Source organism: Venturia canescens, chromosome 3 (assembly GCF_019457755.1).
Source record: "Venturia canescens isolate UGA chromosome 3, ASM1945775v1, whole genome shotgun sequence".
Taxonomy (NCBI): Eukaryota; Metazoa; Arthropoda; class Insecta; order Hymenoptera; family Ichneumonidae; genus Venturia; species Venturia canescens.
Window position 1 is genome coordinate 16,782,933 of NC_057423.1, and position 25,586 is coordinate 16,808,518.

At 34.8% G+C, this 25,586-nt stretch overlaps 1 protein-coding gene across 1 annotated transcript in view; it reads right to left on the minus strand.

The window, feature by feature from the left end:
• The window catches only part of LOC122408309 (uncharacterized), a 270,669-nt gene extending 250,529 nt beyond the window's left edge, over positions 1-20,140 (minus strand). Inside the window, exon 1 of the mRNA XM_043415020.1 lies at positions 19,957-20,140. The gene's annotated coding sequence lies outside the window, so the exon portion shown is untranslated. The remainder of the gene's footprint in view (positions 1-19,956) is intronic.
• Between the last annotated feature and the right edge of the window lie 5,446 nt (positions 20,141-25,586).

The window sequence follows — 25,586 nt, forward strand, 5'->3', positions numbered from 1 at the left end:
CGCGTTTAGCAAAAAACTACCGGACCAAACTGAGCGAAACTGACAATGAGTAACTGCAAACATGCAAGAGCGAGGTGAAGATGACCGACGGGGTAGGAGATTCTCAGGAAATCGTAAAAATCCAGGAAAATGCATACTGTGTAACAACAATGTCGCATCAATGCGCATAGAGAGATATAGGCCGAAATGTAGGCCCCCAGGACTTGAAATGTATTAAAAAATTCGCCGTATCATGTTTCGTTTTCGCATTTCTTTTCTTTGCAGAAAGTTATATATATACCACCCATTTTTTGCATTTTTATGATTGCATGTGAAACCACTGATTGCATACGATTTCACATGACTTCAAAAGAAATTATGCGAAATCAACGAAATCACTTTTAATTGATTTAACTCAACTTCAACCGATTTCGAGTGACTTCCAGCATGATTTCATTCTACAGTGACACAGTGATTTCAAAAATGAATAGCTCAGATCTACGTCAAGATTCAACCCAAAATACGACTGGAGTAGGAGCGGAAGAAATTCAACACGACAACGAATCTGAACATCATGTTAGCGATCATCTTACTGTAAGTGACGGAACATTATCAAATAACATTGTAATCCGCCGAGTGGGGGCCAAAGCCAGATCGTATATAAAAATTGATATGTCAGTCGACGAGTACGCTGAACGTCTCAGATTACCGGGCGTAAGCACTATTTCGCGTTCGCTCAATTCATTTTTTGACGATAAACTCGACTACAATAGCGAAAAAAGAAACGAAATCACCTCGCAAAGTAGAAGGCGACAAAGTAGCGTGCAACCTTCAAATCGATCTCCTAAATCGAACGACGATTATTTAGACGCGGAAAATACACCGGAAAATTCCGTATTAGAAACTACCTCAAATCCCTTGGACTCGACAATGGTAGAAACCGTGAACTTAGATCAAACCGATAACGGTAACACAAGCAGAAATGCTACCGGAAATAATCGAGATAATAATCCCGGAAATAATGGCGAAAATAATAGAGGAAATAATTCTCAAAATTCCGCCCCAAATCACTCGCGAACTAACAGATTACAAGGCACAATGTCTCTTAAAGAAGCGCGTAGTGTAATTCCTCGATTCGATGGTTCAAGACCGGAGGAAGCGCGAGAACTAGTTGATTCTTTTGTTCACGACAATAAATATATTTTAGACGAAGACCAAGAGATTCTCCTAGAATCCATGCTAACTACTAAATTAACTGAAAAAGCTCGAGCAGAAGTACGGTGTAATAATATTCCAGATTTTGAAACGTTTAAATCCGTTATGTTAGAAATATTCTGCGGTACGAGAACCGTAGGAGTCCTTCAAACAGAGTTGTATTCTTGTCGACAAAAATTTAACGAATCAGTAAAATAATTCGGAAGAAGGGTAGAAGATACAATGATGGAATGAACGCAAACATAAAAAAATACTCGACTATGATCGAACAAATGACGGTAGAAAAGCACATAGGCGAAGTAGCCCTTTCGAGTTTCTCTCAAGGTCTCAAATGCGAATATCAAACAATTACACCGGCATATAAAAAAAAAAGTGGTAAGTACCTAAAACCAGACCCATCAATCTCTACGTATTTTGGCCCGCTGAATCCGAATCCGCGGTTAGATTGGCCAATATACCTCCAAAATTTTGAGTAAATTCCAAAAAACCACAAAAATTGCGGAAAATCGCTGTTAAGAGCATAATAAAAGTTCTCTTCGCCTTACGCGGGGGTGTTTTTCACGTAATTTGACACGCTGAATCTGAATCGATGGTTAGATTGACTGATACACCACCAAAATTTTGAATCAATTCCAAAAAACTGCTAAAAGTGTGGAAAATTGCTGTTAAAAGCATGATGAAAGTTGTCTTCGACCTTAATCGGGGGTGTTTTTTTATGTACTTTGATGCGCTGAATCTGAATCAGGAGTCGGATCGGCTGATATACCCGCAAAATTTTGAGTAACAGCAAAAATCTCTAAAAATGGGTCAAAATCGCTAGCATGGGTAGAAGAAGAGTTTTACTGATCTAGATCGAGTACGCTCTTTTTGTATTTTGATGCGCTGAAACCGAAACCGGGCATCTATTTTAACTCGTACGTCTCCAAAATTTTGCTTTCATGAAAAAAACCGGCTAAAATTGTTCTTTATGAATTTCGAGCAGCTCAATCCGAATCCAGTAGCTAGTAGTCGCGATCATACATACTTCGGTCGAAGATCGTTAAAAATAACAAAAAATAGCAATAAAAACGTCAAAAAATAGTTTTTTGAATGTTTTACACATGCATGATTCATCTTAAACTGTACATAAAAAAAAGATCTGTGTATTCTGTATGCAATAAACTAGAAACTGGGGACAATTGTATAAAAAACTTGAATATAAAACTATCGCAGGCATGATTAAAATTCTTTTATGAGGTTTGCTTCGGTATTAAAATAGTAGACTGGAGTGCGAATTGGATATCACATACAGTTTGTGGTCGGTGTAAGACAATGTTGATACGATTGAATAAGTCCAGAAAGCAAGAGTCCTTGCAATTCACAAAACTTATGATACTATCTGCACTGATAGGTCAAGGGAATTGCTATGTTTGTATGACCGACATCACTGGTTTCATGAAAAATTCCAGAAGTAAAATTGTGTATGCCAATGTTTCATCAGTGCAGAAACCAGCAAAAATAGTGAGCGTGGATGAAATCAGAACTACCGAACCGATGGATGTGGAGCTTTCTGATAAAGAGATAATCATGGATGTTGCCGAGATCTATCAAGCAGAAAGTTCCGAAGATGACGACCCCTAGGAAAAAAAAGGTTGGGACAAGTACATTGATGGTCCCTCGTTTGCTAATAAATCCATCCATAAAAAAACTTTAAAAAAAATTTTCTTTAAAAATTGTCAAAAAAATTATTTTATAAAAAAAAATACAGTACAATTCGAAAAAAATTTCACAAATCTAGAAAAAACATTATGTTTAAAAAAAAAATATCCTGTATCTATTTTTTAAAGTTCAAAAAAATCAAATAACAAGTAAAATATAAAAAACCGAAAAATCGCGTTTGAAATCATTATGCAAACCGATGCCTCATCCTTCTTATTTGATTCGAACAGCTAAATCAATTGAAAAAAATTCCATCTAATTTACGTGCAGCATTAAAATTTATTATATCAATTCGAGGCCAAGTATTTTCTAATGAATTGAAAAAAGTTACCACTTGAATTACGTACAGCACTAAAATTTATGATATCAATCAGTGGACAAGTATTTTATTAGTAACTCCAAATTTTGACATTATTAAAATGTTCTAAGAAGCTTTTAAATCCAAAAAAAATTACATGAAAGCTAGTCATTCGTTACTCTATGGTGGCAAAGACTTATAAGAAAATCGATTTTTCTCAGACTTTCAGGATCCTTTGGTATTATTCACAAAATTCAACGTCGATTGGATCGATACAAATTATGTTTAAATATGTGTTAAAAGTACTTGTCCGGCCCATCACTTTCCGTTTAAATTGTTTATCCAAATAAAAATCAGGGCTTGTCTAGAACTGATGGTTCACAAGTCACAAGTATTCATGCAGAGGGAATTGAGAGAATTATCTTCACGTAATTTTTACTTAGTTGCACTAATTTAATAAAAAACAGAAACAAATTATTCTGCAATATACAAGGGATTTTATTCTGCATCGATAAATGAAACAAATTGTATATAATATATATGTTCAAGCTTCCAAAATAACTCTCCAGTTTATATTCAATGATGTCAATTTTTACTTCCTACTTATTCTTCCAGCGAACGAATTCCATACGGACTAAGAACTAACCTCTACTGTTATTAAAAGCATTAAACTAATAATGAATCGCATTTCAACAAATTTTTAACCAGATTCTGCCGTACAATTTCATTTTTTTATGATTGATTTTTTATTGAATGAATAGTGATGGGCCGGACAAGTACTTTTAACACATATTTAAACATAATTTGTATCGATCCAATCGACGTTGAATTTTGTGAATAATACCAAAGGATCCTGAAAGTCTGAGAAAAATCGATTTTCTTATAAGTCTTTGCCACCATAGAGTAACGAATGACTAGCTTTCATGTAATTTTTTTTGGATTTAAAAGCTTCTTAGAACATTTTAATAATGTCAAAATTTGGAGTTACTAATAAAATACTTGTCCACTGATTGATATCATAAATTTTAGTGCTGTACGTAATTCAAGTGGTAACTTTTTTCAATTCATTAGAAAATACTTGGCCTCGAATTGATATAATAAATTTTAATGCTGCACGTAAATTAGATGGAATTTTTTTCAATTGATTTAGCTGTTCGAATCAAATAAGAAGGATGAGGCATCGGTTTGCATAATGATTTCAAACGCGATTTTTCGGTTTTTTATATTTTACTTGTTATTTGATTTTTTTGAACTTTAAAAAATAGATACAGGATATTTTTTTTTTAAACATAATGTTTTTTCTAGATTTGTGAAATTTTTTTCGAATTGTACTGTATTTTTTTTTATAAAATAATTTTTTTGACAATTTTTAAAGAAAATTTTTTTTAAAGTTTTTTTATGGATGGATTTATTAGCAAACGAGGGACCATCAATGTACTTGTCCCAACCTTTTTTTTCCTAGGGGAAGTTTATGGTTTGATATCACGTATTTTTTCTCTAAAGTTCCTTATTTATGTTCAGTTGACTATAGGATTTTAGTTTAAATTTCTACGAATTATTTATGATTTTCAGCTTATAACGTTGGTTTTCACGAAAAAAGACCTATTTTTCGTCAAAATAGTACTGAAAATATTTCGTCACAGGTCTGTCCTTGGACTTTGAGGATTTTTTTCCATGTACTCTAATGTGTTTTATCAATTAGGAATCAAAGAGCACGGTCGAAAGCGGGTTGGAGGCTGCGATATGATTTTCGGCTTATATCGTTAGTTTCCACAAAAAAAAGACCTATTTTTCGTCAAAAATGTACTGCAAATATTTCGTCACAGGTCTGTTCTTGGACTTTGGCAATTTTTTTTCTTTAACTCTAATATGTTTTGTCAATTAGGAACCCAAGAGCACGGTGGAAAGCAGGTTGGAGGCCGAGATGTTTTTCGGCTTGTAACTTTGGTTTCCACGAAAATAGACCTATTTTTCGTAAAAATTGTATTGGAACTATTTCGATAGAGGTTTGTTCTTGGACTTTGGTGATTTTTCTCCTTGTCTTCTAATATGTTTCGTCCATTGGGAACTCAAGAGCATGGAGCAATGCGTGTTGCGGCCCGAGATGTGATTTTCAGCTTATAACGTTAGAAAAAAGAAAGGAAAAGAGGAAAGATAGATCAAATTCAAGACTCAACAAATCCAACAGAATTGGCCATTTTTAAATGTCGCTTTTGCATTCTGCATCTAGACATTTTCGTGTCTTCCAAAACGTACCCCCGACGAAATATATTTCCAAAGTTTGCAAGTGGCCGCTGCGATCCTATTATCTACAGTTTGATAATTGCCGAAAAAAGGCACCTGGAAACATTTATTATGTTAGAACTCAAAGAAGCAAAAAAAACTGAGCGTACTTAATTCAACAGAGCAACGGAATTCAAAGACGTTTAAGGTACCTGCATTGGTTGTGGAGGTAAACAATTTAATTTCAGGATAATTTAGAAATAAATTTAGAAATTCAGAAATTCAGCATAGAATTTAGAAAAAGGAAAATTAAGTTAATTAGTAAAGCTGAAGACTTTTGGGATGAATTTTTGAGATTATATGTTACGGTTGGAGTAAAAAATTTAAATGATGGGCACACATGCTGCGACACAAACATATGAAAGTTTGCAGGTATTCGCTCCATACCGCAGTATTGGCACACATGCTGCGCCACAAAAATATGAAAGTTTGAAGGTTTTCGCTCCATACCACAGTAATACATTTTCAATACTATTTGAAAAGAAACACCTTAAAACTTGCTGAACCAAGTTCCATTACATATTACCATAATCAAAGATAAGGGGTGATCCGTAGCATATATATCTATCCACAGAAATTTCAGAGTTCGCAGGTATCTGCTGCGGTTCAATGTATCTGCGCAATGAGCTTCGAAAACAGCAATTTCAAATCTATCCATAAATGAGCAACTGAAGACTTTTATAATCAATTTTTTACTTCATATATATGTTACGGTTAGAGTCAAAATGTAAAATGAATGGCACAGTATATAAATTGTATAGTTTGCAGATTTTCGCTGTATTTCAATGATCCGAATCTACAGCATTGTCAAAAGTCATGATGTCCCATTAAAATGACATAGCGCACATTGCATTCAGAAATTCTGTAAGTTTCTGGGGATGTTGGTAGGCATTATATTTGATCACATCCAAAACTGAGCAACTGTAGACTTATCGGAATGAATTTTTTTTATAATAATTCCATATTTGTAGTTAGTTTCCAAATTTATCACTCGACAGACCTAATGGGAAAAGAATAACTACCCAGTATACCAAGACCAGAAAATTTTTTGAAAATCTGATTTACAAAATGTGCAATTCAAGATTATGGTTAGAAACCTCTCGAATCATGTTACCACAATCATCATGAAGAAGGAGTAGAAAATCATAGGACACATATTAGGGAACGAATTAATAATATGAATCGATCCGCTGCAAACTGATGGGGTGGAAACAAGGATCGGAGAGGGCAGAGCCAAACTGAATATCAAGCAAAATATGGGAATGTATATATGTAATGTTGACACAAGAAATAAATTAGAAAACATTTATTCAAGTAAAGTTTCTAATATCATTCTAACAGTTCCGTGTTTTTGTTCTATTTATTCGTATGTATAACCTATTTACACATGATATATAACCACGCCAGTGACGATATATTCGCACTGGACAATATTTTGTAATCTGGTTTAATTGAAGGATTATTTCAGTCAACACTTATTTCCAATCGAACGAAATAATGAAATCTTGAAAAGTTTCGTTGACATATGCATCGCGCATTTTTTATATTCTTTTTCACACACACATCACAGACTACATTTACGCGGCCGCTTTGATACCGGTTTAATATATCATAAATTTTAACAAAATAAATAGTTATATGCACTTCTTTAGATGACGAAAATTATTTTTTTATTGATCCCGCACGAACTTCGTAATGTCGAAACTCTGTTCATGCGATCAAAAACTGACACACGGTTTGTATATATATATGTATATCGATCGAATTTATGACTGCTGTTACCAGCTGTGCTGCGTCGTGTGCTACGTTATGAAGTTGACGTCAGATTTCCAATCATCAACAACTAATTTCAACAACCAATCACAACGTCTAAAAATGGATGTCGTCAGATCCAACCAATCAGAAACTCGATAGCATCAAAGTGCCTTTGATGGTGTTATACTATAATATACAAACACATAAATTTTTGAATGTGTTGGTAACTTTTGCATAATCTTGAGCCCGTGCAAAGTTTTTTCTCAGCAATTACGCCACCAATAATGCTGATTTTGGGCTCATTCGATAGAGAATTTCTCAATTAGCTGAAAGTTCAATTTACAAAGTCGTACATAACTCATAGGCTTCGCAATTAAAGAAAATCACATGCCAATTTTACCCCCACCACCGCGAATCGTTTTATTCAGAGAAAGTATAGTCTCGGCGAGAGCCTCGGGCCAGCAGACGACAAGGCTGTCAATGTACTTGTCCCGAGACTCTACCGAGTCTCTTGATTCCCTCCCAGATGATGAAAGAAAAGCTCCCCAAACCTTCAACCAAGAAGAATTGAATGATCTCATACGAGATTTAGGACTGCCGAAGGACGGAGCTGAATACTTGGCGGCAGCATTGAAAAAGAAAAACTTGCTATCGAAAGGAACATCGGCTTATTTTTATCATGACAGGGAGAAAGAGTTTCGGCAATTCTTCACAAACGACGAAGAGAATTCATTGGTGTTCTATATTCTGTTCAGATGTGAAAGGCTTAATGGATAAATTCAAACCTAACATATACAAAAACGTCGAGTGGAGACTCTTCATTGATTCGTCAAAAAGAAGTCTCAAAGCCGTTCTACTCCACAACGGAAACACATATGCTCCTATTTCAATAGCTCACTCGATCAAGTTGAAAGAAAATTACGAAAATTTACAATTGGTATTGGAGAAAATAAAGTATTCGGAACATCAATTGCAAATTTCAAAATTGGTACCCACAAATCTCAAAATTGCAACACTGCTTTTAGGTCAACAATCGGGATTCACAAAAAATCCCTGCTTTTTATATTTATGGAACGGTAGAGACAGAAAAAAACACTATGTTCAGAAAGGGTGGCCAACAAGAACAAACCTCGATCTTATAGTCCGTAACAACATCATATGAACATCATTGATCGATCCTTCGAAATATCTGCTACCACCACTCCACATTAAGCTTGGTCTTATAAAGCAGTATGTCAAAGCTCTGGACAAAGATGGCGATTGTTTCCAGTATATGGGAGAAAAGCTTCCCGCGATGAGTGATGCGAAATTAAAGGAGGGTATATTTGATGGACCACAAATTCGTAGTTTATTTGGCGACGAAAATTTCATTTAAAAAATGAACGATACTGAAAAGGCAACATGGCAAAGTTTCAAAAACGTTTCTTAGAACTTTTTGGGAAATGAGAAAATTGATAATTGCCAGGATTTAGTTGAAGAGTTGTTGAAAAATTTTTGAAACTTGGGTTGCTTGATGAATCTCAAACTGCACTTTCTACACTCCCACCTCGACTACTTTCCTGAAAACCTTGGAGATCTAAGTGAAGAACAAGGAGAAAGATTTCATCAAGACATCAGCGAAATGGAAAATCGGTATCAGGAAAGGTGGAATATCAATATGATGGCAGATTTTTGCTGGACGCTAAAGAGAGAAAGAGGAAGAGAAGATAGAAAGAGGAAGAGAAACCCACTGCATAGGTCGTTCGAAGAAAAAAGAATCCGTTACAAGAGAAGGACGGTTTAAGATAGATGAAGATTTTTTTCTTCTCATATTATTGTGGAAAGTGAAAAAAAAATCAATTAAGCAGAATTGAAAGAACAATCATGCCTGCGATAGTTTTATATTCAAGTTTTTTATACAATTTTCCCCAGTTTCTAGTTTATTGCATACAGAATATCTAGATTTTTATTTGTGTACAGTTTAAGACGAATCATGCATATGTAAAACATTTAAAAAACTATTTTTTGACGTTTTTTTGCTATCTTTTTGTTATTTTTCACTATCTTCGATGGAAGTGCGCATGATCGGGACTACTAGCTACCGGAGTCGGATTGAGCTGCTTGAAATTCGTAAAGAACAATTTTAGCCGGTTTTTTCCATGGAAGCAAAGTTTTGGAGACGTACGAGTTAAATAGACGCCCGGTTTCGGTTTCAGCGCATCAAAATACAAAAAGAGCGTACTCGATCTAGATCAATAAAACTCTTCTTCTACCCATGCTAACGATTTTGACTCATTTTTAGAGATTTTTGCAGATACTCAAAATTTTGCGGGTATATCAGCCGATCTGACTCCAGATTCAGATTCAGCGCATCAAATTGCATAAAAAACACCCCCGATTAAGGTCGAAGACAACTTTTATCATGCTTTGAACGGCAATTTTCCGTCATTTTTGCACCTCTACTGAGTTAGCCCCCCAAATCAAATATTTGCATTTTTTTTAGACAAATTTCTTGGGGGTTGTACAGTGGTTCGTAGTGGCGCAATTAAATCGTTCAGTGGTGAAGTATTTTTTCAAAAAATAAATTCCAAAACTTTACCCCCAAGTTAACCCCCTCAATTTGACTATATTGATTTTTTTTTTTTTTAATTTCTTGAGGGTCGTACAGTGGTTAATGGTGGTGCAATTAAATCGTTCAGTGGTAAACCATTTTTTCAAAAACATGAATTTCAAAATTTATCCCCTGAGTTAGCCCGCTGAAATCGACTATATTAATTTTTCTTTTCATAGATTTCTTGGTTATCGTACAGTGGTCAATGGTGGCGCCATTAAATTCTTCAGTGGTATATGGTAGGGTGGAGATTGTCCGAGTCAACATGACGTGCAACTACGAAAAAAAGGAGTCGGCTAGTGATTTTCAGCCGAGCGAAAATAGTGAAAACGCCATTTTTGGCCAATCCAGTGCCTACCACCACTTTTAATTCTACTAATATTTAATCCCAAATGTTTTCTGATCGTTTAAAAAAAAAACGATTTTTCAAGTTCAAGGCTAAGATCTGCCAACTATACACCAATTAATTTTTATTAATGATTCATTAACTATTCTTTCGAAGTCTATTTCAATAACTTCGAAAACTTGCGAAAACAATTCAATAATCATTTGAGTAAAAAAATAAGTTTCATCATTTTCGTCTGCCAAATATACAGAACCGGCCTGAAGATCTTTTTCTTCTTTTCGGCTAGACTCCCGGCTGCACGGTGAGTGAGTTTAGACTGGCCACTGGAAACCGGATAAACCGCTTCAGCCAAGGGTCTACTACGACCTGAAGTTGTTCCTTTGGTGATTATTCTTCGCCCTTGTTTCCTGTAGAAGTGGTATACCACTGAATAATTTAATCGCGCCACCATTAACCACTATACGGTCCCCAAGAAATTTGTAAAAAAAAAAATCAATATAGTCGATTTGAGGGGGCTAACTCAGGGGCTATATCAAGGAGACTATAGGGAAGGAGTCCAATCTCGCCAATCGGGCACGTCCGTAAAAGTGTCGGGAAAGAGGGTTCCTCTCGACTGGCGCTGTTGTAGGTATTGTACGGGTTAACGCATGCGCATTATGTACACGTTATCACGCGCATGCGTTGCTGCTAGCTGACACTGTTGATAGTTTTTATGGGTCTAACCTATCTTTGTAAAATGGAATACACTGACACAGTGACTATTGCTGTTAAAATAAATTAACATATTGCAGTCATTTTTTATATGAATGAATAAAAAAAAACATAATTCAACAAAATCAATTGATTTTTTAGAATTTCTGCTATAGCCAAAGAACAATAACTATCTATGATGAAGAAAAAATAAAACAAAAGAGGATTTGAACCGCGGATTCCACGAGTATAAGCCTGTCATTGAACCATTACACTACGTAAGCTAATGATATCCTGAACGGCAGAAAATGCTACTGGCTTATCCGGGCCGCTTGATATGTTAAGGTTTTATGAAACAATAACTGTGGTCACAAGAGCTATAGTTATCAATATAATTTTAAAATATTCATAAATATCATGCAAAAAAAAATTTGTGACAGAAAAAATTTCTTTCGACATGAGTATATGAACCGGCAATTTTCCGGATGCTATGGTTTTCTTAGCAGCGCGACATACGATGGGAGATCAGTTGATACTTTGAATGTTTAAAGCACAGGGTTTTACGTTGCTGCAGAATATTATTACAATACATATTAGTATTTTCGATTACGAGCACTCATAATCGTTGATTCAACAATTTTTGACAAGCGCGAAAGCTCTTTAAATCCACGATCGCCCCGCCATGGCGGTCAGTTTTACCAACGACATTGATTTTATTACTATATATATCCGTACACAAACGACAATGCGACGCGAGTGGCCGTTCCTCGAACCCGGGTTCCCGACATTTTCACGGACGTTTTTCTAACAGGCGCCCAATATGGAGATTGAACTCCTTCTCTATAGTCTCCTTGGGCTATATTTTAAAATTAATTCTGTTGAAAAAATGATGTACCACTGAACTATTTAATTGTACCACCATTAACCACTGTACGACCCTCAAGAAATTTGTAAAAAAAAAAATCAATATAGTCGATTTAACCCTTTCGCAGTGAGGTGAAAATCACGTTTTCGTGCCATTTTTGTGTTGGAAAAAAATTTTCTTAGATTTGTCTCAAAGTCACAGTATGAACGTTTTTGGGGTCACTGATTACGAATTCGACATCAGATTTTCAAAATTCAAAATGGCGGATCCAATATGGCGGACGCAAATTCGAGAAATGGTTTGATTTCGACGAAAGTGAGTACCTCATGGTTTTTGGGGTCGCTGAATCCGAATCTGGAATCGGTTTTTCAAAATTCAAAATGGCGGATCCAATATGGTGGACGCAAATTCGAAAAATGGTTTGATTTTAACGAAAGTGAGTACCTTATGATTTTTGGGGCCGCTGAATCCGAATCTGGAATCGATTTTTCAAAATTCAAAATGGCGGATTCAATATGGTGGACGCAAATACAAAAAATACGGCTTTAAGTTTTGATTTAATTGAGTTGATTTAAACTCGAGCGCTTAAATGTGAGAAAGAATTCAACATAATATAAAAGTATTCTAAACCATGTAAATATATAGCGAGATTTTTTCTTTTCGTATAGGCTCCCAGGTCGCGGAAATAAAGACACCACACTCATACTCGGTATAGATCAGTTTCATTTGGCTTCATACGCGTATTTTTGTACTCAATCAGTTGTAGATTAATTTTATCACTACTCTTCATCTCATATCCGAGCCCGCTGGACCTATGTCTGCACTCTAGTGCTTCTACAATGTTCCCGCCACACCTGTGACATGAAAATCGAGGGTACCATCCTAGGGGCATCCACTATACCCTTGAATCGCTCTCTTTTGACCCGAAGTTGATCTATGATCCCATCGTCGTTCTCTAATAATCAACTCACCATCCCATACACGGTCATCATCGAAGGATTGGGAGAACCAATATATTTTTCTTGAGGGTGTCAAATAGAGTAAAAATCGAATTTTCATTCTTTGAAGAAGTAAGAAGAAGGACTAAGAATATTACACTATAAGAAACGGTGTAATATTTGAAGAAACGGTCAAATTTTTTTTACTACAATGTCGAAGGCACGTTCGGTGTTTACTCGAAAACGAAAAATTCATGAGCTCCGAATAAATAGTTCTGATTCGGACACAGACATTTCTTTAGATAACGATGATTGGTTGATAGGCGTGAGTGAAAATGAAGCAGAAGAGATTGAGGAATCCAATAATGGGCCACAGAAGAGTTCTCAAAGTGACCTCTTAGAATCTGAGAATGAATCTTGTGTGCATGACGTCTATCACGCGTGACGGTGTTTCAGGTTGAATACCGATTTATTTTTTTTATTTTTTATCGAAACATGAAGGTAAAAATTATAAATTGTTGAAATTAATATTTCAAAAATACAAAGATGAAAGAAAAAACAATCGGTACAGACAACAAAACGAAAAATGAATAAAAAATTTGAAATACAAAAGAAAGACACAAATTTCTGAAATTCCAAGAATCAACAGAGAAGGCAATTCAAAAAATGCAAAAAGTCATTTAAAATAAATTGTAATGAAAAGTTTTAAAAATACGAAAAAACAAAAAAATAAAAAATACAAAAAGTCCAAAAAAATAAAAAATACAAAAAACCAAAAAAAAATACAAAAAACCCAAAAAAAAATACAAAAAAAAACAAAATGGAGTCAACAACCGCCACGTCCACGATTCGTGACTCTGGGTTCGGCTGAGAGCGGGATATAAGGAAAAAAATATTCTTTGACATTCGTTATTATGACTAGTTTGTCGTACATGATTTGCCAAATTTTTATTCATTATATTGTATCCGAGCTTCACATACTTGGAGTCAGGATTCAAATTCGATATTCGCAACCATAAATATCTGAAAGTCGAAATCAATCCATTTTTCGTATTTGCGTCCACCATAATGAATCCGCCATTTTGAATTTTGAAAAACCGATTCCAGATTCGGATTCCGCGGCCCCGAAAACCATAAGGTACTCACTTTCGTCGAATTCAAACCATTTTTCGAATTTGCGTCCGCCATATTAGATCCGCCATTTTGAATTTTGAAAATCTGATGTAAAATTCGAATTCAGCGACCCCAAAAACCATGAGGTACTCACTTTCGTCGAATTCAAACCATTTTTCGAATTTGCGTCCGCCATATTGGATCCGCCATTTTGAATTTTGAAAATCTGATGTTGAATTCGTAATCAGCGACTCCAAAAACCATAGTGTACCAAATTTCAATCGAATCGGTGCAGTAGAAATATGTTTTTTTTCAAATGCCCCTATACGTGTCATGACACAAAAATGGCACGACTTTTTTTTGCCCCTATACGTGTCACGCACAGTGAAGGGGTTAAGGGGGCTAACTAAGGGGTAAAATTTTGAATTTTATTTTTTGAAAAAATGGTTCACCACTGATCGATTCAATCGCGCCACCACGAATCGCTGTACGACCCCCAAAAAATATGTTTAAAAAAAATCCAAATATTTGATTTGGGGGGGCTAACTCAGTGGAGGTCATTTGGTTTTTTGAAATTTACTAAAAATTTTGGAGATGTATCAGTCAATCTAACCTTCGATTCATATTCAGCGTATCATATTACATGAAAAACAGCCCCGCGTAAGGTCGAAGACAACTTTTGCCATGCTTTTAACAGCAATTTTCCGCAATTTTAGCAGTTTTTTGGAATTTACTCAAAATTTTGGCAGTGTATCAGTCAATTTAACCCTCGATTCAGATTCAGCGCGTCAAATTACGTGAAAAACACCCCCGCGTAAGGTGAAGAGAACTTTTATTATGCTCTCAACAGCGATTTTCCGCAATTTTTGCGGTTTTTTGGAATTTACTCAAAATTTTGGAGGTATATTGGTCAATGTGACGCCGGATTCGGATTCAGCGGGCCAAAATACGTAGAGATTGATGGGTCCGGTTCTAGGTACTTACCACTATTTTATTGTGTGCCGGTGTTATTAAAGCTAGGGCATACCCAACCCTTAATGAAGCAATCACCGCCGCGATTGACGAAGAAAAACTACAACAGGGAACTCGAAGAGAACCTGGAAATAATACGAGCATTTGCAGTAGGTGTAACAAAAAAGGTCATCTCGGACGCGACTGTAGAAGCTCAGGAAATATAAATGAGAATCATTATAACGGAAATAATAGTTTACTGACACCGAGTCGAATCATGAATTCTGTCGTTTGTAATTATTGCAAAAAACCAGATCACGTATATGACTCAGTCTCCTCGCGCGAATGGCCGAGCGAAAGAATGCGCACGTTAGCTGTTTGGAGGCCGAGCGACCTACAGGCTCATCCACACCTCAGGCAAACAAAACGTAAATAAAACTCGAAATAAATTCTTTCGATTCCTGGGGAATGGCTAGCGACTTTTATATCACATCACCGCACGCAATAGATTCAGCTCTCCTCTTGAAAGTTGATACGCGGGAGCTCAATGTTGCATAATAAAAAGAAACGCTCTAAGAAAAAATACAGAAATAATCAATGAAAAAGTCGAATTGACAGGCGTCGGAGGAAAACCCTTCAATGCCCTGTGTAATGTAATCCTCGAAATCGAAACACCTGCCGGCAAAATTCTTCATGAATTTTTCGTCGTCGATAACAACGTTCCAATCAAAACATACGGAATATTGGGACTCGATTTTATTAAAAAACACAAGGTCGATATTCTAGGTGACCGCATAATCAAAATGTATGGTCACGTCGAGCCTTTGGTGAACGGTTCGGAGAAACTAAAATCACCTCCCCGTTCCGAGAGCATCCACTACGTAAAAGCAAAAAATTTAGCGGTGGGATGTTTATCAGCCCGCGAAATCAAAAAAGGAGTTAAAATAGGGCAAGGAATAGTTCCGGAAAAAAGAATGACATTTCCAAACATGTTTTTAAATACGTTAGATCAGGAAATCTCAAGAGAAAGGCCGACAGTCGAAATCGAAAAAATAGAGAGCGATCACAAACAAAAACAAATATAAAAAATTGAAATTAAAAACCCTCCAGGCAAGGAAAAATACACTTACAGAATTGAATATAATAAAGGAAAAATGAATACAAATGCTGATGTGCTGAGTCGCATATACGCGATCACGCTCGATCAGAATGAAAACACTGATCAGCTGAAAAAAAGGGGGAAAGAGAGAACACGTAAAATCATGAACGAAGCGTTTTCATCTTCTTCAACAACTCCAGCCTCCTCAGAGAATCGGTCCATCCCTAATTATCATGGCCGACTTGGTAATCAACCGAGTGCGGCTGAAGATAAACATGAGACGCCCATAGAGGATAGCGACGAAGGAGATAGCGAAAGTGAAACCGAACACCTCGACTCCGACGCGATGAACCTGTCAGAGAGACACAGAAAAACAATACTACAAGAGTATCACGACACGCTCCTCGGAGGACACCCCGGAATAAAAAGAATGACGCAACGAATTCAGGAAAAGTATCGTTGGCCGGTAATGAAAAAGGAAATAAAGGAGTATGTCGCGAAATGCGACCAATGTCAAAAAAATAAAGTAACAAAATTAAATCGAGCACCGATGGTTATCACTGACACTCCAGAAAGAGCATTTGACATTCTAACAGCTTAATGTTTATTTACAAAATTTTCCGAAGCAATTCCACTAGAAAATTAGGAGGTACAAGAAGTAGAAAGAGCATTGACCACACGGATCATTTGCCAACATGGAATCGCACTAAACAAAGCGAAAAAAGTCGACAATATTTAATATTACAAACCTAAACAGTCACCACAAACAATAAATGACAATACACCATGCGAAATAGCAATTTATTTAGGAAATAATCCCGAAAATTTATCATGTATGCAACGAATTGTTAAGCTCGAAAAAATACTAATAATCGTACTAAGGTAGATGGCTATTCGTAGCCCCAAAACCCGAAAACGTAAGAATCGATTGTAAAAATAAATCTACGACACACGAAATACAGAATTACTTTGGACGGAGCATGTTCCGTCACATCAATAAATTTTCAATTTTTATCTTTAAACGAACTACGACAACACGAATGTATATAACATTTATACCACTATATAATCTAACAAATGCGATTGGAATGGTAAACGCTAATCACCCAATTTTTAATTACAGCGTACCATCAAAAATAATTACAAATCCACTGGAAACGAATAAATTAGGCGAACGAATTAAAATCTTTAAGCAAAAACTAGAAGAAGAACCGAATATTTGGGCACATCCTTATCACATATTTGGAAATTACTCTTTAAGTGCCATCAGCATGACTCTGATCAGTATAATAATTATCATTTTAACAATTTTTAAGGTAAAACATTGCCAAAGAGTTCGATTAATTCAACAAACTAATGATATCGAACTAGCCCCGATTTTCGTGGCAAGACTAAAAATCATAGAAGAACTCGCATCTCGATCCACTGATGATAAAATTTACATAACTAAGGCACGCCCAAAAAACAAAAATAATGCCACACAAAACGCTTCATTATAACCTAAACATAATCCTACTAAAAGTCGGAAAAACAATTACAAAAGGAAAAAACATATTTAAGTTTCACACAAATTTGTTTATTTTAATTCCGTACGAAAAGTAGCCGAAATAAATTTCGTCTCCCAAAGGGGGGAGGATGTTGTGCTCGTACATCGCACTCATTAAAACAAATTAAGCAGACTCAGTCAGCGCAAACGCAGCAATGGTGAAATATCGATGCTCCCGAACGAGCGCATCGACCCTCAATGTCAACATCGAAACTTCCAGAAGGAAATCTAGGTTATATTCGTACGAGAAGGGGAAAACCTCCAAATCTATAAAATTATCGACTAACCCAAAATTCGACAGTCCTTGACGAGAATTGTAACCATTGGTCTCGAGGCAATAAAACTTCGAATTTGTAACTTCTTAAATAAACTTATTGTTAACTAATTGTAAAAGTATCGAGTTGGAGTTCAGCTCTTTTGGCCTAAATACCTTAAATACTCGTCCTTGATAACTCGTCTCTTCACGATGGTCTTCGCGGACACAACACAAGAATTGAAAATACATTGAAGTATTTTTATTTATTTTTTAACAGGTTTTTAACTATTTATCGCTCTCCAAAGTGAGTGAGGTGGATTACATCCCCAATGACTATTACGTCATAATCTGGAGGTGTGACTACTAAGGGTTAATTAAAAGTTCATAAGTTCATTTCATAAATCCTTTTCCCTGTAAATATCATAATCCAATAAAGAGCATTTCAAAAATAAAGATTCATCGTCGAACGTCTCTTGGCACTGTGCCTGACTATCATTCGACAAATAATTTATCAAAACAATTCTTCTATTGCGTGACTCTTAGCACTGCGTCTGACTATCACGAAATAATAGAAATAGAAAAAAGAAAAGACTCTAATCCTCAAAACTTATATCTCCATTCTTCACCAACCGATGATAAAAATAAAGTCCAGCGCGCTTTGGATGTAAACAACGTAGCGACATGATCCTGAGGTTGTATCCATACTCATCTTTATCCTATCTATTGCTAGTCCAAACACTCAAAATCACAGCTGTTCTGGTCATTGAGCCGATACATGGTTAAAGGCCGAGAATACATAGAAAATAATTTTAACTGAGAAACATATTGTTACGGTTTTCCTCTCCTGCATGCGCGTCTTTTGTAATAAACAAGAAGAAAGCCATAGGAAACGTACGGACCTCAAGTAATACACATTCTATTATGTAATAAACCGCTTCATACTTTCTGAAAGTTAGTTCAATTATTTATTCCGCCCCCAACGTAACAATGTTGAGAATATTAAACATTGGATTAAAGTCATTTTCGTTTCAGCATCCATACTTTTGGTCGGCAGTGTACAGAAACATTTTCATTGTATGTTAATTTTTCTCATAATTGGAGGAAAAGGGATTTACCGAAACACCGAAACAAAACGGTGTACTTTAAAAATCGCACATTTTTTTATTTTATTTTCGTAACCTTCAGAACTTTGTCACAAAAAAGAAAATATTCGATTTTTTTCAAAATTTTCACGAAGAAAAAAGAAAAAAATTCCGAAAAAATTAGTACTGAATAGAATGTGAAAAAGGTAAATTTTGGGAAAATTCCATATTATTTCTTTTTTCGATTACCTCGATTACCTATTAAAAGTAGTCAAGTTGCGCTGCATTAGAATTGCAGTAAAAAAAAAATTTGACTAATTTTTTGAGTGTACTTCGTTCTTTTCCAAGAACATATTTTTTTCCTAAAACTGCGCAAAATAAAAATATGCTTCCTGGTATTTAACTAAAACTATCAGTTATATTGTAAAGGAAAATTTTTCTTGGATGTAAAAAAATTTCCATATATAAGTAATGATCAAAACACTCTCTACTTTCACTCTCATAAAATATAGCAGTACGAAAAGGCCATCCTTTGCATTAGCCATGACCCAACCCAGCTATAAATAGCCATTATATGAAGATCACAGGTTGACACCTTTATCACGCACACAACGTGTTGATACGGCACGTCATACCGCACTGAATCACGAATTATAGATCACACGATAGGGATTGACAGATGTTGCCTTCTGACAAGAGTTCAATAATTTAATAGAAAATCATTCAGCTTATTCACTGCAACGGAAATTCGACTAACAAGAATAACCAAAAGACTGACATATTTGCGTCCATATAAAAAACGCTATGACGTCATAAGTTAACATATTCGCGTATATAAGGGTTCGTGCTAGCTTTTCTTTTACCCTCTTGTTTTTTTCTTTTAATACTTGGCGTCAAACTGCTTCCGCGTCTCTTGATACGACAGGGCTCATAGAAGTTTCATATTTTAATACTTGGCGTCGAGCCTCAATCAATGTAATTTTTTTTTTTTTTATCAATTCTGAATTTTCAGTCACTTGGATCGGCATTATTCATCAATAAGAAAATAAAAACGTTTTATCAAAAGACTCGATAGAGTTGGGACAAGTACATTGATAGCCCTATCGTTCGCTGGATCAAGGCTCACCGAGACTATATTCATTATTTTAACATTCTAAAACGAAAAATTCACACATTTCAAACACTTCAATAGCTATAATGAAAACAAAATCAATAGAGTAGTCATCTAGTATGAAGTATGATGTATACATACTGTCTGATGTATACATCATGATGTATATATGCTGTATGATGTTTACATGACTGTCATCGGTTATTTCTTCACGCTTCATATAGTCTTCATCTACTATTCCAAATTATTTTAGTCAGCTTTCATCCGGAGCTTAAATATTTTAAATATAACACTAGAACAAGTCGTACGAGGAATGGGCTCTAGAGCTCACTAGAGCATTGGAGCTCGACTGAACCAAGAAAATTTATCGTGAATCTCGTGAAGGTAGGAAGTTCGTGACTATCGCGACCGGGGAGACATGATTTCCCGCTGGCCTCATTGGATATTCTCCTAAATAATATCAACTGCTCTGTCAAATAACTCAGAGATGATGTCAAAAGGGAGGAAATTAATCACGGATGTGGTAATAAATATTCGTGAAACTGTCATAGTACGAACACAAAAAAATTCATTTTTTTCAGAGTAAGATATTTTATAAAACTGGTAAATTTTATGTGACATTCATAGACTTAATGTACATTACGGTACGACATATATTCCGATTTTTCGAACACAACACAGCAACAACAAGACGACCTACGTACTTATGCTGTATTCAAAATCTATTAATACACTTCATATTAGACACGATAATGATATTATTATTATTCATGATAATAAATAATATTATTTTTGTTATTAAATGTATTATTATTGAGTGTTTTATGAGTTATTCAGATAACAATGATAGTGACAATAATACATTGCATAATTCGACATTACTTAATAAACCATTCGCTATGCTCGTTATTATCATTAGTAAAAAAAAAGTACGGATTGCCGGACAGATTACCATTCCATCCTGGACATTCTTTGAGAAATTTAGAACCACTGTCAATTTGTCGATACTCTGAATTCGATAACGATGCGCGGAAGTTCGTGTCAAAGCTTGATTCAATTACATCCCTTACAATTTAGATCCCAGATCCAAGCTGATACGACCAATAGCTTTATTATACGAATTGAATTGATATTCCTCGTGCAAAATATACGTATTTTCCGCACTCGCTATCTCCATATTTTATTCTTTGCGGAATATACGTGGGAAAAATTCAAAACTGGGCACACTTATCGTGCATATTGAAGGGCACCCGCGAAGGAATTTTACCGATTTCTTCGAGAATAATTTCTGATTGCGAATCGTTGAAGATAGTTACAAAAAGTGTTTTTTTTTTCATGACAAAATATACCAAAAGATTCATAAAAATTCCCAAATCTATTCAAAAGTGGTATGGTCCTTTCAAATTTTGATTTATTGCTACTTTTTTAGGTTTACTGACGAATTATAAGTTTTGAATAAACATTTTTAACCTTATTGGTTTCAGATGAATACAATAACGAGCACCAGAGTGGCCGTCATTTTGGAACTTTCAAGTTGACCAAAAATCCAGCGGGATATCTACATTAGATTTTATTTTTATAAAAATTTAAAAATACGCTATTCTACATTAAAGTACACTTCAATAAGTGATCGAGTTGGCAAATCGTGGGATAATTATTTACCTCCCGAAAGGCATTAGGCAAAATCAACGATTTTTTACCATTGCAAAGGTAAAATTATCCCCCTTAATCAAAGAGTTAACTGCCAATTAATTATAAAATTTCTAGTAATACCAATTAGTAATCAAATGACCAATCGATAAAAAATATATTGCCAATTGACTAAAAAAAATTTAATTGATATAGGAAAGATGTTGCAATGTACCAGCAAAATCCTAATTGATAGAGAAGATTTTCCATTAGCGAAAAAATTTTCAAATGACGAGAATTGTATTGCCAATTGAGCAAGCTATTTCTTATTGATGGAGAAGATATTGGCAATTGCCGATCCAATTTCCAAGTGATGGAGATGATATTGCCGAGCATATTATGGAGCATTCTTTCAGTTACGCTGAAAGAATGCCTCTTATATTCTGTTCGAAAGTGAGGAACTTTCAAAAATTCTCCTTTTTCTCTTTGTCCCCTTTCCTTGTGTTTTCGAATGGCGAGTAAATCTCTGATGAGGTACGACGGTCTTCCAGTGCTCAATACACTGTATACTATGCCTAGCATGTGATATTGCCTTCTCTCATCTAATCTCATCTATTTCTACTTTTTCCAATATGGTGTTACATGTTCAGACCAGCGTATATCGCAAATAAAACGGACACACGAGTTAAGAGAAGCCTTTTAAATTGTATTATAAACATCTGCAATTCCATTAAAAAAAAAAAAAAAACACCACAGCCATAATCCCCAACAGGCAGTATAATAATCGAGCACAATTTCGCTGTTAAACGTGCTGAAAGAAGTCCTTTACAATATTTTTGTTGATAAATTTGTTCAATAAATATCTTTTCCCGAGTATACTCTGATGGGTAATGTTGTCTCAGTCAGTGAAAAAACTCTACATTTTACTCCAGTAGTGTGTATTTCTTGGACCGTATGAAAAAATAAATTAGCGATAACAGAATATCATGTATATTGTGTCGTCACATGAAGAATTGGATTTTCCAATATCCTGTAAAATTTTCTCAAGTTTACAGTGCACAAAAAGTAGTCAATAAATCGAATCATAAAAAACAGCATGAATGCGGTTGAAAAATTGGAGACAATTACATTTATGTTTTATCTCACCTGGACAGTATTCTCATCAGTGAAACCTTACGTGTCACTCATGCAGTCTAAAAAACAAATGCGTGATGATTAATAAGAAGCTGTTCGATTTATTTTCTCGAAACTTGCTTCAAATGAGCAATTCATTACTAAAGACTATTAAAAAAAACCGTTTCAAACGCAATGAATAAAAAAAATGAATCTGCTAAATCTTGGTAATCCATAAAAAACGTTTGGTTCAAAGGAACAAAACGTTGTCAAATAAATGCAAAAGTGACGAGTACATCGGATGACTTATGAAAAAAATTAAAAACATTATAAAAAATATTACGAAACCAATTGTAAATAATTTCAACAAAACAATTAAGAAAAAATTTCACAAACCATAAAAAAACATTATATTAAAAAAAAAATAAAAATCTGTAATTATATTGTAAAAGAAAAAAAAATTCAAATAGAACGTGTGAGATACGAATATTCCGTTGTTAGATGATAACTAGAGTGGGAGAGAGAGAACACTGAGTGTAAAAAGAGTTCGACGTGAGATCCCACGCGGTAAACATCGAAATAAATCAGTCCAATATAATAACCTGAGTTTTCTTATTCCTTAAGAAAGTTTTCCTTACAAACGTGAGCAATTCATTCCTACGGGAAGTATCAGGAACTCGAGAAACTTCTAATGCATCAAAACAGTTATCATCCGAGTTACGTGCAGCACTAAAATTTATGATATCAATCAGAGGATAAGTGTTTTATTAGTAATCCCGAGTTCTAACATTATAAAATTGTTCTAAGAAGCGTTGAAATTCAAAAAAATTCTCATAAAAGGTATAGTAATTTGTTTCTCTATAGTGGCGGAGACTTGGAAGAAAATGGATTCTTCTCAGAATTTTTATACGACAGTGCTAAACGATATAAAAACATTTTCAATGAGGTGTTTTAAAGTTTTCAATGTTTTTATTGTGATTTTTAAAAGTAATTTATCCAAAATGATCATAGTCAAGTTTTGTCTATTTCATAACGATTTTGATGTTATTCGAGTGTTTGAAGTGATCCCCTTAATTTTTCAACGACTTCGAATGTTTCCATCATTTTGTGAGATCATGAGACTTGGTAGAGTCTCTGGACAAGTACATTAACAGCCCTGTCGTCTGCTGGCCCGGGGCTCTCGCCGAGACTATACTTTTTCTGAATAAAACGATTCGTGATGGTGGGGGTAAAACTGCCACATCATTTTTCAGAATTGTGGAGCTCAGGAGATGTTTTGTAAAGCAAAAAGTAGTTTGAAGACTAATTTTCAAAATCCCTTCCGAATGAGCCCGAAACCAACACAATCAGTAGCGTAATTGCTGAAAAAAACTTTGCACAGGCTCAAGATTATGCAAAAGTTACTAACACATTTAGAAATTTGACGTGTCTGTATATAATACCATCAAAGGACTCATGTCCCTGGGGCTAACTTCGCGGCGGTGTCATAGACTGACGTCACATGCCAGCACCTCCACCTCGTCGCTTTATAGATAACCGAGATATTATGACAGAGGGTTATGTTGTTTTGACAATGCGAAGTTCGGGATGTGTGTATCGTGTGCTGGATAAATTTGTGGTGATCGGTTAATTGTGTCATTCTTTCCTATCGTGAATTGTTTCTAAACATATATTTATTTGAATAAATAATTGGTTGAATGTAAATGAATTCCAATAAAGTTTTTAAAAGTTTTATCAAATAAAAATATCTAATGCAATGTATTTTTGTCATATTCTCTTACATTTAGTTTGGCCGTGCCCTCCAGTCCCTTTTTTCCACCTATTTAGCTTACAGTGTATCCATACCAATTTCTGTTCATTCTCTGGACTATATGTATGTTGTATTTTTCTATTTCCTCTCATTGAGTTCATCAACATAGTTTGAAGATTTATGACAATAACTCTTGTTCGATCTGATCGCTTGTTTATACAACCGAGTTTGAAAAAAATCTTTGTGCCAAGTAAATGCATAGATATTTACTTGAGATGTTACATGACTAATTTTCAAGTTTATTTCAATAAGCCGTTGAGTGCTTTGTTCCTCGTGATATCAAAATTTGTTTCTTGGAAATACAATGGGCACCTCAAGTTTAACAACATGACGAAGCTACATATGGGTCATTCCATGCCAAACCGACCAATCCGTGACCCCGACCATTGTTGATTTTGCTGAAAATTTTCTATTATTTTGTAACTACTGAAAGAAACCGTTCCTAATTTTTTTAGATTTTTTCCCCAACTCATCTGATCACAATAAATTTTTCAAAATTTCGTACAATTTTTTTGTGAACGTTCATAACTTCTTCAATAACAGAGATATCGAAATAGAATAGTAGATCATTTTTTTCGTTTTGAGTTGTAGTTTTATGAAAAAAATACAAAACAATGACAAAATGAATTTTCATACTTTTTTTTCAGTTTTTAACCAAAATATTTTTTTTTTTCAAACTTGGACCGTTTTGATGTTTTTCAAAAAATTCACCACGTTTAATAGACTTTCTTACACATGCAGAAACATTTTTAGCTTGTGATATTTATAACTTGGTACTTTTTTTTCCATTTTCTACCACGTGTCAAGCGGAACAGCGTATTTCCTCCTTGAATGGACACCGCAAGTAGAGTGATTTGATTCAAAATTATTCCAATTGTATATATTAATCGGTTTGAACACGTTTAAATCGCTACGTATACTACCGGAGCAAAGTTTCCGGACAAAAATACAGAAAAGTTGAATGAAATTTTAACAGGGAAAAAAGTTATCGTTTTTTATTTTTAATTTATTAGAATTTCATCACATTATTGTCTAAAATTTTTTTAACCTGGAATATTTACTCTCGGCGTTGATCCGGGTTTTTTTTTGTGAACTATGGAGACATGCTAGAATATCTAAAGTAAAAGAAGATTCATTTTTATATTTGAATTTTTCATTGATAAATATCTTGAAAATCTTACTGATAAAATCTTGAAAAAAAGTCTGATAAAATTTTAAT